We start from the raw sequence: 12,101 nt of genomic DNA on the forward strand, positions 1-12,101 counted from the left end.
ATGACGTCACTGTCGGCCGCCATATTGAACTTTCCAACATCACTAATTCTCCAACTTCCCGTGTAGGTAGAACGCTGAAATTTGGCAGGCTCATTCCTTACAGCTTCCTTACAAAAGTTAAGCAGATTTCATTTCGAAATTCTATGTGTAACGGTCATAATGGTTGACAACATCCGCCATGTTGAACATTCTTATTTATGGCCCCATCTTCACAAAATTTGGTAGGCGGCTTCCCTGTGCTAACCGAAACCAATGTACGTACTTATTTCGGTGGTATGACGCCACTGTCGCCCGCCATATTGAACTTTCCAATGGTCTTTGTTACTTATGGGCCCATTTTCAAGAAATTTGGTACGCGGGTTCCCAACGCTAACTGAATCCTACTTACGTACATATATACGTCCATAGCCTGCAGCTTAGTCACCGTGTGAGGCGGCGTTGGGTCCCCCATCCCAACGCCTTCCACGTTGTTGGCTGCCTGCCTATATAAGGCTGTCCGTCGCTCCGGTCTCTACATTCCCTTCCTTGCTTTGCCATGGGATTCACGTCTCCCTGCTGATAACTGCAGCCTTTTTATTTAATCCACGGCTTCTCCACTGTTTTATTGTTCCTTTATTACGATTATAGTTATTGTGTAGGTATTTTAGACTTACTTTATTTTGTTCAGGTACCCATTTCCTTTATCGTTCCAACCATACCCCCATTAACATGTCTATCAATGTGATCACCATCGATCAAAGAGCTATCACTTACTGAGTGGTTTCCATGCCCAGAGATACCACCTACCTTTTCCATTCTCTTTGTTACATATTGCACGGCCATATCAGCCTCACTCTTGATAGGAACATTCTGTCTTATGTATTGAATAACTGGGACAGGTTCAAGGTGTGGACTGATGACGGTACAGGAGATAATTATACAACACAGGAGCACTTGATGAGTGAAATGCTTAAGCCCTTCACCTATGGTTCTGCATGTGAGTTGATGGCTGCCGCTGAATTGTTCGGATGTCGCTTTCAAGTGTACCGAAATGGCCAGATATTGTACACCTTTCGACAACCACCAATGCCTCTTAAACATCTTAGATTGACAGGTGACTATTTCAGTAGTGGACACTTTGATGTTTATAAATGTTTAAACTCTCAAAAGCTGGATGTGAAGTTATCGATAAAACCAGTTGTATGCTTACAACGCTTGACAGATGCCGAATGTCACTTCAACACAAGTCCTGCAAATACTGTCGTAATTGAAACAAACCATGAAACTCAAACTGATTATGACAGCAGCAATCCAAGCTGTGAGATTTGAAAAAAATTATTTTTCACATGGCCAACTTTACGTTGCATGCTCAAGAGTAAGCTCAGCGCACAGCTTGGTCATATTACAACTGGAGGGCCGAACTGACAATGTGGTATACAAAGAGATCCTTAACAAATAATTATTGGTATATTTTCCCTCAGTTTAAAAAGGTTTAATTTTCTTCTTAATAAAATTTTAAGGCAGTACTTCGCCACTGCGAAGCGCGGGCATTTTGCTACTGCATAATAATTCAAATTAATCCAAGCTGCTATTATATTGTGTGTTGACGTGTCAAACATATTAAAGCTCAGATGTGATGAGTATGATGCTCAGCTAGGGCCGCCGAGAGAATATCCGGGCCCCGGTGCAAAGAAGGTGTGTGGGCCCTTATACAAAATTCTACACACATGTATGTGTGTATATTATTATTTATTTCTAACAATCGTAGATTACATTGATATATTTAGATAAGTATGTATAGGTATAAATATAATAATAAAGTAATATATTTATAATAGTAAAAGACGTTTATAATAATATTTATTGTCTGCTGAACAAAGGTGCTTTCCTGGCCTTTTTCCTGATGTAACTCCGAATTACATAATCAAAATTAATCAATTTTGCTAGATCAGACTGAATACTGAGTCTTGCCAAATCTGTTAGTCGCACTTGTGACATAGTGGATCTTAGAAAAATTTTTTACCAGCTTTAGCTTGCTGAATGAGCGCTCTGCAGAGGTGACAGTGGCAGGAATTGTCAACAGAATACGCAGACTGATGCATGTATTTGGAAAGAGTCCTTTTAGTTTGTACTTTTTCAAGCAATTCAGCAGCTCCAATGGGCTCAGTTATTACTCTCCAAAATTTGATCGATGAACACCTGGCAGATGACTCATCTCCATTACAAGATCTTCACTGATATCAGCAGGATATTGATCTGCCACTGATTTTGATTTTTCTATCAGCTCATCCACAGGAATTGTTAGGTACTTCCAGAGGAAACTGAACTGCTCAGAAATGCTCACTGCAGCATTGAAACAAATTTGTGGTGTCTCAGAATGCTGCGACTACGTGACGTACTTGTTTGCTGGCTGATGACTTTTTTCTCAGTGCGCCCAGAACCCCTTCCTCCTTGTCACTTCCCAGCAAGCGGGGAATAACCTTGTAGACCACGTGACTTCTCTTCCAGGGCAGCCTTCATGAATGTCTCTTATGTTGTAAACTGTTGACTGCTGCTAAGTACTCTGTGACCCAGGTGTCTTTTTAATTTTGAAACTAAACAGACTTGCAAAATTTAAAAAAATGCAATAAAAATTAAATGAATTAAATAAATAAATGTTCAAATTATAATAAAAATTATGGGACGCGTTGGGCTTCATGGGCCCCCTTGAACTTCATAGGCCCTGAAGCGATGTACCGGCTGCACCCCCCTCTCCTCAGGCCTGTGCACAGCCTGTATTTTAGTTCCATTTGTAAGAGGACTAATGTTGCGTATTTGCACTAAAGAACTTTGTTTTTGTTTTTCCTCAGTTTGGACTACCTATTGTCACTTCTCTGTGAACTGGTGGACAGATCAGAAATATCTCAAGCTTCACTCCATCACTTCATACCTGCTGTTCTGGAAGCCTTTAACTGACAGAGGAGGTGCTACATCCAGTTTTCATTTGGCGTGGTTGCATATACATACAACCTAACATGTAGTTACCAACAAAAAAAAAGGCAATTTGCACCAGCGTCCGTCTTCATAATGTAATTGGAGCACTTTAATGTACTCATATTGCAATAAGCGCACCTAGAGAGAATAGAACTGCTTTTGCTAATCACAAGCAGTGACATTCTGTTAACAAGCAAGACATTTGTGATGCCAAGATGAGACTGACAATCATGTGGCACATAAAAAGGCTTTTCCAATTACAGACAGCATCTCACAGAAGTCAGAATGCATAGATGTGTGTTTTTTTCCTCCTCAGCTTACAAACATACTCTGCCGGTGACTAGCGATCCACTTCTAGCCAGTGGTTGGACCTTTAATTTTTTTTAGGCAATGTGCAGCTGGAGGTTGCGGCCTTTACAGCAATTGTAACATGTTGCTACATCATTTTTTGCACTTGTTGCTCACAACCACACTTAGGCCACCAAAAATAAGCTCTTGGTGGGCTGCTAATTTAGAAAAAGAAATTCTGCACTACTGGATGCATCATGAGGTTGCAGTACTAGCCAATGAAGGTCTGCAGCATCACAATTCCATATGTATGAGGTTAATTAGCATGCTCCATATATGGCTGTTTCAGGGTGGAACCAAGCAGGGTTTGAGGGGCGTTTAGTAACACACATTTACAAGATGATTATGATTTACAAAGGCTAAACTGTGTAGGAATGTACGTCTTGTAGGTGTTATAAATCTGATTTTTTTTTTGGTGCGCCATACGTATATTTTCATTCTCAAAATCACTCAAGGTTTTATAAACGAGGCCTCAGGACCGGATAACATTTATCTCTGAGGCGAGTGAGTACAAATATAACCCTTTGTAGTATCTTTTTGGAATATCACTGCAGACCGGGGAAATTCCTTACAAATGGTGGCAAATAAGTAAGATCTCATTGTATGAAAGGCAGATGTGGGTAACTATAGGCCAGTAAGCTTAACATGCATCAATGGTAAATTAATGGAAGTTATTATTAAGGAGAAGATTGGGCAGCACGTGACAGGAATAGGAGTGAAAGGGAACAATGGGTACGGTGATCATGTTTTACTGATATGCTGAAATTGTAAAGTAAAAGAAGGATTTGATGAGAGTGGTGCATATGATTTTATTTATCTTGATTTTCAGAAGGTACCACAGTAAAGGTTTAGCGATGAAACTAAAAGAAGTGCGAATAAGCGGAGTTCTTTTATCTTAGGCTCATAAAAAAATAACTATTTAATTAGCTTAATACGGTAATAAAATTTAATCAATCAATTAAAGAATATTCATAGAAAATTAATCAAGCATAAATAAAAATGCAGAAAAAATGTCAACTGAATGTTGCTCTCTCACATCAACCTCCATGGCACAAAAACTGAACCATGAGACCAGAGAGCACAGTGATGCTCTGTCATGCTTAGTTGTAGGAGTGATGTAGATCATTAAAATATGTAATTGTAGCTATGTACACAAACATCTTGTGTGTGTATGTCTGAGTAAGAGAGTCATGGAGCTGCGATTTTAAGAACTAGACATTAGATGGCAGCAGAGCGGCTGATCAGGATAGGAACAGAATACGGGGGGGAACTCTGTTGTTTGGGGTGGCGGGGACGGACGGAGGAAGGAAAAAAAAAAGGGAGGACGGACTTGCGGAGGGGAGAGAGAATCGACCTGGAGGAACCGGTGAGAGGAGTGATTTTATCGGAGCTTCGAGAGGGCCGCTGGGGATTATTGGATCACTGAGGAGCGTCTGCAGCCCGCGTCTTCCGGAACCCAGGAGTGGTGAGCTGTATATCGGACAATTATCCCTATCTTTACTTTACTCTATTGTGGCCACCTATTTGGAGAGTCCAGTTGGAGGACAGATATCTTTTCAGTGGATTACAAATGCTCCATTTGGAGATAGAGCGCTCCAACGATAGAAACAAAGGGCCCCAACGCCATTTTTTTTTTGTCTTCCTGGTATCACTAGCCAGTGAGGTGGGAGGGGAAGAAGGTTTCCTGAGGGACTGGGAGCATAAAGGGAACTTTTATTAAATACTGCTTGCTTAGAGGCACAGGTTATAGGATTGTATATAACATATTTGCATAAGATACTTATTACTGTTTATTAATTTTCACTGCATTGTTGTTAAGCTTTTATCCTATTTCTTTGTTTGGATCACCATTCTATTGGGGGTGGCTCCTTTGAATAAAGTTGTTGTTGTTTCCCTGTTGGTGTGTTGGACTGGGGACCTGGTGGAGTGTGCCACTGAGACGGAAGGAGAAGACCCGAGTAATTATAATATATCAGCAGCACCCTAGGGTGCCATTGCTACATTTGGGGGCTCGTCTGGGATTCTTTTTCTCTCAGTTAGAGGTGGTTAAAAAAAAAAAAAGAAGGGGAATGACATCGCCAGGGAATATCAGTCAAGTCGAGGTGATGGACCTGACCAGTGCCGTCCAGTGGTGCCGGAATCAAAATGGCCGACCAGAGCAGAGCGTGGTGATAGATATTCCTCAGCTGGAGTGGTCAGAGGATAGAATAAGACAGACCATCTCCACCCTAGTAACAGATCAACGTGTATTCGTGCTTGACATCCAGGTTGACCAAAACACCTCTCACACCTATGCATTAGTTGAATGGAGAAGAGATCTCCCTGGTGGGTTCCGGGATCAGACTGTAATGCTAACGACTGAGATAGAGGCTAGACTGATACAATTAGGCTTGCAGAGCCTTTTAACGGGAGGACTTACCCAAGGTGGGACAGAACTCTAACACTCTCTCTCTTGAACCCAGTACAGCCATACCAGGGTATCCTCCTGCATCGTTCTTCACTGATATAGGAAGACTGGTAGAGACCTTTGTGCGCAGTTCTTCTTCAGCTATTAATTATGGATACCGAAAACTGCGATTCTTCAGCAGAAACCTACCTGTGCCGAGTGGAGAAGAAGCATTTGAGACCTGGATTGATCAAGCCACACAAGCTCTGGGTGAGTGGGAAGCTCCTGATCCCATAAAGAGACAGAGAATTGTGGAAAGTCTTCAGACCCCTGTGTCTGATATTATCCGAAACGAGACAAACCTGACTGCACCGCGACAGAATACCTAGAAGCTTTGAGGAAGATTTATGGGTGTGTCGAGAGCAGTGAGGAGTTGAAGTATTTGTTTGAACATACTTACCAAAAGGAAGGGGAAAAGCTATCCACATTTGTCACCCGTTTAGACAAGATCTTACACCAAGTGATCTTGAAAGATGGACTGACACCTGAAACCGCCAGCCAAACGCTGTTACGCCAGATCCTCAGAGGAGCTCTACCTCCGGACCCTATCTTGCTGAAGCTGAGAGTGAGGGGCCAAGATGAATCTTTGACCTACTCTAGGTTGATGAAAACTATTCGGGAGGAAGAAGCTTTGGTAGCAGCCAAATGTCAGCCAGCCACCACTTTGAATTCACTGAACATTGGGACCTCTGCATATTCTGCATTGACCACTCTGAACGTGTCAGCCGATGACGAGCAGCAGCAGATAAAACCCCCGACTCAGGGTCCCCTTGGCTCAACGGGTAAAGTATCGACTCTTGACATTTTGATGCAGGCAGTGACTCAAGTGGCCAAATCCCACTCTACCTTGCAGCAAGCATTCAACGATTCACAGAGATCGGTTACACAGGTCATACAGACTCAAGAGGAATTACGACAGTCTATTGAAGATATCCAGAAAGCTGTAGTATCCCTGGCCTTTGAGAAGACAACATCGGGGGCTCAACACGCGAACAAGAAGCCCTTAGATCGGAGACAATGTTTTCACTGCGGGAAAACTGGACATTTACAGGCACAGTGTACAGAGGATAGAGTTACTTTCGACCCACTAGAAGAGATATTGAGTGCTCTCCAAGAGAGACTACAAAGTCAAAAGTCATTGGAAAACTCCAAAGGGCCCCGGTGAAGGAGCCAACCGGGTGCCTAAAGACTTCAGCTAGCTCCAATTCAGTTTCTCCAAAAAGGAAAAAGAAGAGTCCCAGAGGGCAGAATGGTAATGTCTCCGTAACAATTTCCGGACCATCAGGGCCACATTCTCCGACTTCCAAGCCTGAGTCTGTCTCCTTACTACAGGAGAGACACACACATAAAACAATAAAACAGAGATGTTAATTGTTGGAGGGAATGACGCTGATCACAGCAATATTTTGTCGTCATTTAACTCAGTTGGAATCCCAATTAATTTTACTGAATCAGCCCGCAATCTAGGAGTTATCTTTGACTCTAGCATGTCATTTAAAGCATATTACAAAGTCGTCCAAAACCTGTTTTTCCATCTTAAAAATATTAGGAAATTAAGGCGCTTTCTAAATAAACAGGATTGTGAGAAATTAATTCATGCATTTATCTCTAGTAGGATTGACTACTGCAATGCGGTGTTCACTGGCTGTTCAAACTGTTCTCTATACAGCCTCCAGTTAATCAAAATGCGCTGCAAAATTATTACAAGAACAAGAAAATATGAACACATAACCCCAGTTCTTAAATCTTTACACTGGCTCCCAGTTAAATTTAGGGCAGATTTCAAAATCCTCCTTTTAACATATAAAGCATTAAACGGCCAAGGTCCGGCTTACTTGTCTGAACTTATCATGACTTACAAACCTGAGCGCATTAAGATCTCAAGATGCCGGTCTGCTTAGGATTCCAAGGATTAATAAAATAACAGTGGGAGGTCGAGCTTTTAGTTACAGGGCCCCTAAACTGTGGAATGGTCTTCCTGCTTCCATAAGAGATGCCCCTCGGTCTCAGCCTTTAAATCCCGGCTGAAGACTCACTACTTCAGTTTAGCATATCCTGACTAGAGCTGCTGATTAACTGTACATACTGCATCTCTGTTGTTAGTCATTAGCACTATAACATAAGTAACATGATAATTATATTTGAATACTAACCCTCACCTATTCTGTTTCTTTTCTCGGTACCCAAATGTGGCCATTGGTGCCACGGCCCACCTGCCAAGTTGTTTGCCTGCCAAAGGTAAAGTCATCCCTGATGGAGGATCACAGGAATCATGGGAAAGAGGGTCCTTTCATCGGAGCAATGTTTCAGCCGTGGCATGGCCAAATGGAGATGCAGCTAGATGGATGAGGTCTCCAGGACTCTAAAAATATCCAAACCTAATTATGTCATATCATCTACTGTTAAACCGTAATTCTAAAATTTTTATTATGCTGTCTTAAGGAATTGTTCTGTTGTGTATATTGTATTGTATTGACCCCCTACTTTTGACACCTACTGCACGCCCAACCTACCTGGAAAGGGGTCTCTCTTTGAACTGCCTTTCCGAGGTTTCTTCCATTTTCCTACAAGGTTTTATTGGGAGTTTTTCCTTGTCTTCTCAGAGAGTCAAGGCTGGGGGCTGTCAAAGGCAGGGCCTGTTAAAAGCCCATTGCGGCACTTCCTGTGTGATTTTGGGCTATACAAAAATAAACTGTATTGTATTGTAACTGTACATAAGTCTTCTACCTATTCTCAAGGGAGAGAGAGGGCCACCGTCCAGAACTCAAGGGCTGCTAGTTTCGAAAGTTCTTTAAAAGTTCCCAAGGACTTAATTGGGCCTTCTCCAGTGGTCCCTATTCAAGTCGAGGGGATCTACACCAGAGCTGTCCTGGATTCTGGGGCTCAAGTCACTCTGCTATGTCGGGACTTCTATGATAAGCACCTTAAACACCTACCTTTACGCAAGATAGAGAATTTGGAGATTCGAGGTGTCGGGGATCAGAATCTCCCCTATGATGGTTATGTGGAAGTTAGACTGACTGCAGGTCCTCAGTTGGCTGCATCCGAAGGTACTTATGACACCCTTGCGATCGTATGTTCCCGTCCCTCTGGGTTCACCGGAAGCTCATTGATCATAGGAACAAACTCCAACCTGGTGAGAAGGATGCTCATTCCAATAGTGGGACAAAGAGGCTGTTCGGGAGAGAACATACATCCATCTTTGAGAGCTGTGTACCAGAGTATTGTAGAAGAGAAGGACGCCCCATCAGAAAGAGTGGGAAAACTCTGGTTTCTGAGCAAAAGAGAAAGAGTCTTGCAACCAGGGGAGGTTGTCTGTTTAAAAGCCGAAGTACGACTGACCTGGAAGCAGCCGGGACCCTATGTGATGCTGAAAGGTGCCTCTGCTGGAGACTCAGTATCCACGGTGGACCTGATGCCAGAGGCAATATCCACTCGGGCCTTACAGTGCAATGGAGGGAAAGTTACTGTAAGTGTCAGGAATACCACTGATTTTCCGGTGAGACTTAAAACCCGGATGTTATTGGGCGAAGCGAAACCAGTCACCCTGGTCGCACGTCTTTTCTCAGTGGGGGAAGCAGCCACTGAATTTTGTGAGGAGGGGTTTTATCCAGAGAACTCTGCAGCTCCAACTGAGTGGAAGAAAAGGATCCAGGCGATATTGTCGGAAACAAAAGACATGTTTTCCCGATATGAGTTTGATGTGGGCTGTGTGAAAAGTGTCCAACACCGCATCCGACTCACGGATAACAGACCATTCCGGGAGAGGTCTCAGAGAATTCCTCTGGCCGACTTTGATGACCTCCGGGAACAGATTGGCGAGCTGAAGCGGACTGGGGTAATCAGTGACTCAAGGAGCCCCTACGCTTCTCCAATTGTGGTGGTCCGGAAGAAGAATGGGTCTCTCCGTCTGTGCATTGACTACCACACTTTGAATAGGAGGACTATACCTGATCAATATACCACTCCCAGAATTGAAGACGCTCTCCAGTGGCTCACAGGGGCTAAGTGGTTCAGTGTGCTGGATTAGAGGAGCAGGTATCATCAGATTCCCATGCATTCAGATGACCAAGAGAAGACGGCTTTTATTTGTCCTGTCGGCTTCTATCAGTTCAATCGGATGCCCCAGGGTCTTACTGGAGCTCCAGCAACTTTCCAGCGATTGATGAAAAAGACAGTAGGGGACATGCATCTTCTGGAAGTACTGGTATACCTAGATGATCTAATCGTCTTCAGGAGGACACTTGAAGAGCACGAGCAACCTCTGATTAAGGTGCTGGACTGTCTGAAAGGCGAGGGTTTGAAACTGTCTCTAGACAAGTGCCAATTCTGTCTGCCATCAGTCACTTACCTGGGACATGTGGTCACCGCAGAGGGAGTTGCTACTGACCCTGCGAAATTGGAAGCTGTGACCTCTTGGCCACATCCTCACATGGTGGAAGAGCTCAGATCGTTCCTCAGGTTGTGTTCTTATTATATAAGATTTGTGGAAGGGTTTGCCAAGATTGCTAGGCCTTTGAATGAGTTCCTAAAGAATGAGATGGGAGAAGGTGACCTTTTTTCTGTTGTTTCAAAGAACTCTATGAAAGGGCCTCGGGGGTCGAAAGAGAATATTCAGAGCGAATGGACCTCTGCTTGTGAGCAGGCTTTCAACCAATTGAAGTGGAGTCTTACTCCTGCCCCAGTGCTGGCCTATGCGGATCCAACGAAACCATATGAGTTGCATGTTGATGCTTGTCGAGAAGGAATTGGCAGAGTATTGTATCAGAAGTTTGATGGGAAGTTGAGACCTGTCGCTTATGTGAGCAGGAGTCTGTCGCCGACTGAAAGGAATTACCCTACTCACAAATTGGAGTTTCTTGCCTTGAAGTGGTCGGTGGTGGACAAGTTGCGGGGCTACCTCTACGGCGCCAGCTTTGAGGTAAAGACAGACAATAATCCGCTCACTTACATCCTCACTACAGCTAAGCTGGATGCCACAGGACACCGATGGTTGGCTGCATTATCTGAATTTAACTTCAGTCTGAAGTATCGGCCAGGAACAGTTAATCGCGATGCAGATGCCCTATCCCGCAGACCCTATGCCACAGATGGCTGGTGGGCTCAATTAGGCCCGGAGGAAGTTCAGACCATATACCAAGGAGTGGATTGGCAGGCAAAGGGCACAGTGGGAGCTCAAGTAGTCGGAGTCATGGCTGCCGGGGTCCCAGAATTGTATTGTGATTTGGTGCAATTGAGGAAGGACAGTCTACCCACTTTAAATCGTCAGGACTTGAAGAAGGAACAACAGGAAGATCCTCTTTGTCGGTTGGTCTCACAAGCATTGGAGTCTGACAACCAAGAATTGCTGTGGACGGATAAAGTTGAAATGGCAAAACTGGTGCATAAAGAATGGCCCAGATTGCAGTTAAACGAGGGTCTGGTCTATAGGAGAGCCCCCTCTGGGGACTCTCAAGAGAAATTACAGTTGTTTCTGCCTGAGAAGCACCGTCACATTGCTCTGACAGCGTTGCATGATGATCATGGTCACATGGGAACAGAGAACTTTCCAACTGGTTCGAGATCGGTTTTACTGGCCCTGCATGCATGCTGAAGTAGAGAACTATTGCAGTTCCTGTTTGAGATGTATTCAACGGAAGGTTCTACCTTCAAAGGGCCGCCACAATGGGCTATCTGCAGAGTCAAAGCCCAATGGAATTGGTGTGCATGGATTTTTTGTGTTTGGAACCAGATACTAGTGGTCAGGGAAACATCCTTGTTATCACAGATCACTTCACTCGTTATGCCCAGGCATTTCCACAAAAGACCAAAAGGCCTCCACCGTTGCCAAAGTTCTAGTCGAGAAGTACTTTGTCCATTATGGTTTGCCCCAGAGGATCCACTCAGATCAGGGAAGAGACTTTGGAAGCAAGTTCATTAAAGAGCTGATGAGAACGTTGGGGGTGTCGAAGTCCAGGACCACTCCATATCACCCCCAAGGTGACCCTCAGCCAGAGAGGTTCAATCGAACATTGTTGGATACACTGACTTCGGAGAATAAACAGCATTGGAGTCGGTTTGTGTCTGCTTTAGTGCATGCTTATAACAGTACCAGACATGACTCCACTGGGTATTCACCTTACCGTTTGATGTTTGGACGGGAAGCTAGACTGCCTATCGATCTGGCTTTTGGCATCTCATTGGATGGGACGTCCGCTACCACTCATCAGAATTATGTCAAGAGATTGCGGAAGGACCTCAAAGTGGCTTATGAAAAGGCGCGAGAAGCTTCGGAGAATAGAGGGCCCCAAAGTAAAAAACGTTACGACTTGAGGGTCCGGATTCATGATTTAAAACCCGGAGATCGAGTACTGTT

This window comes from Polypterus senegalus, chromosome 8, assembly GCF_016835505.1.
Source record: "Polypterus senegalus isolate Bchr_013 chromosome 8, ASM1683550v1, whole genome shotgun sequence".
NCBI classification, from domain to species: Eukaryota; Metazoa; Chordata; class Cladistia; order Polypteriformes; family Polypteridae; genus Polypterus; species Polypterus senegalus.